The sequence below is a fragment of the Octopus bimaculoides genome, chromosome 27 (assembly GCF_001194135.2).
Source record: "Octopus bimaculoides isolate UCB-OBI-ISO-001 chromosome 27, ASM119413v2, whole genome shotgun sequence".
Lineage (NCBI taxonomy): Eukaryota > Metazoa > Mollusca > Cephalopoda > Octopoda > Octopodidae > Octopus > Octopus bimaculoides.
Window position 1 is genome coordinate 7115974 of NC_069007.1, and position 2832 is coordinate 7118805.

At 37.4% G+C, this 2832-nt stretch overlaps 1 protein-coding gene across 1 annotated transcript in view; it reads right to left on the reverse strand.

Annotated features, from left to right (window-relative positions):
• LOC106868985 (actin-related protein 2/3 complex subunit 2) overlaps window positions 1-2832 on the reverse strand; it is a 50401-nt gene that overhangs the window by 22424 nt on the left and 25145 nt on the right. The gene's annotated exons all lie outside the window — the stretch shown is intronic.

Genomic DNA, 2832 nt, shown 5'->3' on the forward strand with positions numbered 1-2832 from the left:
TATATATATATATATATATATATATATATCATCATCATCATTTAACGTCTGTTTTCCATGGGTATTACATATATACATACATCTATCATCAATAAATCTACACACACATATATATATATATATATGTATATATTAAACATATGTATAGTGTAGCATACACGCACATGCACACTGCTTGTGTGTGCACATGTGCACGCAGAGTATGTAGTGTGTATGCGATTGTTAAGTGATGTCTACAAAACAGGACACAGTACAATATATTTAAATAAAGGTCAGTAATAAACAGGTCTATCCCACCCCACATCCAACTCAGCCCTCTTCCGCCTCTCACTGGATGAAAATACCCCTATCCCACCCAAACATTGTATTATTATTATTCTTCTTATTATTATTATCATTATTATTTATTAATGCAAACGTTTGTGGTTAATAAAGAAATCCTTATTATTATTATTATCAAGCTGGCAGAATCGTTAGCACGCTGGACAGAATGCTTAGCAGTATTTTGCCTGTCGCTACGCTTTGAGTTCAAATTCTGACGACGTCGGCTTTGCCTTTTATCCTTTCAGGGTCGATAGATTAAGTACCAGTGAAACACTGGGGTCGATGTAATCAACTAGTCTCCTCCCTCAAAATTTCAGGCCTTGTGCCTTTATTAGAGAGGATTATTATTATTACTGTTGTTGTTTAATTAGTTCGAAGATGGGTCAACAGGAAAGCTTAGAAATAGCAGCCAAGTCTTCCTCAAATAACGTACCACAATCTGGAAGCTAGGAACATATAGACCCTGATAGACAAGGTGGTCACAGTCAAAGAATCTTTGACCATAAACCAAGTAGGGCATGGGACTAGACAACAATCTCTCAAAACAAGGGATGGTACTGTCACCTTCTGATAAAACCTATTCAGATATAGTGGGCGGGTGTACAGTAGTGCATGGCAAGTTGGGGAGAGAGAGAGGGAGAGGGTACGGTTATACGGTTATATAACATCATACCAAAGTCTCCGGCATTGAGTGACTGGCAATGCTTTTTATAAACCAAGATTCTACATACACTGGCTTCACTGATTACAAAGCATGGTGGTGGTGGTAGTGGTGGTGATGGTAGCTATGATGATGGTGTGTGTGTGGTTTAACTTTTGACAAAGGCTTTATTCAAAAACAAATCTTTATGTATCCTGACTTGGTCTACATAACACAAACTGCTTACAGATATGACTAACTTTGAAAACACTAAAGCTGTTTTTTAAATATATTTATCTTAGATTTGTCTGTTTGTTTTTCAGTAGTAATCTTTTATTTCTATTTCCCTTTTTATTTTTTATTTTTTATTTTTTTTTTTTTTTTTGGCACCATGAAGACAGTACTTATGGCTGCTTTACCAGGAAGATCTGAAAAAACTGACAAGAGAACAGAAAAAAGGAACTCACTGTTATGCTCAAACTGAAGATCTGGTCCAAATGCATGTAAAACAGTAAAAGAGTGAACATCATTGAAGCACCCTACCACTACCACCAACACCAAAGGGCCAGGCCAAGCTAAAAAAACTATCCCAATGCTTTTTACGTGGCACCTTACTTTTAGGATCCCAATTCTGCTGTGGTGGGTGCGACTTCTTGAGAACAGCAATGCACCACATATCTTGGTTCTCTGTCATTTCCTTTGTAAGGTTCAGCATTTTAAAATCAGCTCACAATACTTTGACCTATGCCAACCTTCAATATTTTGGCCCAGGTTTGGCCTTCAATATTTCATCCCAGGTTCGGCCTTCAATATTTCGTTTCAAAATTAATTGAAACAAATGCAGCATATTTCATTGGAAATATGGTAATGAAAGGGGTTAATAATAAAAAAAAAATTTATTGCACTCTTTATTATTTTCAAAATTAATTAGAACAAGGTTAGTGCATTTCAACAGAAGTACAGCAATGAAATGTTCAACTCTTTTGATACCAGCCTAAGATCACCCCTGGTTTTATGATACATTGCCTCATATTCAAAGTGATCGAAATGAAAACCTTCCATCGAAATTTCATGTTAATTTGTGTTTCAAACCGCAAATACTGACAAATATATTTTATGGTCTTCTTGATTATTTTCAAAATTAATTGAATTAAAGCCAGTGTATTTCAACAGAAATATGATAACAAAAGCTAAATTGGTAGGGGAAAATGTACGACAATGACTGATAATATTTTTAGTAAGTTTTGCAAGCAAGGGAGACAATTGAAGACATGTTTTGATGTAATGACTAACACATCAGGAAAACGAACTTCAGCATACTTTTTTATGGAAGTACAGTAATGGATGAATCAACAGCAACAGTTAACATCTGTTTTCCATGCTGGCATGGGTTAGACAGCTTGACAGGAACTGGCAAGGCCAGGGGCTGCACAGGTCCTAGATTCTGTTTTGGCGTGGTTTCTGTAACTTGATGCCCTTCCTAATGCCAATCGCTCCACAGAGTGTACTGGGTGATTTTTATGTGGCACTAGCACCCGCACCAATTTTTTTTTTTTTTATGTGGCACCGTGGTTTTCAGATCTCAATTTTGTTGTGGTGGGCAGGACTTCTCAAGTACAGCAATGCACCACATATCTCGGTCCTCTGTCATCCCCTTCAGCATTGAGATCAGCTTCCAATACTACATCTCATGTCTGTCAGTGCTTTGAAATTGGCCTTCAATACTTCGTCCCATGTTCAGCCTTCAGGAGGAATTTCAACCATGTTTCGTGGTCTGCTACCACAACAACTCCTTTATAGGATCCAGTTAGCTCAAGACATCATCAGGAGGAACCACGTCCGGTTTCGGCCCCTACTCCTCTACCATT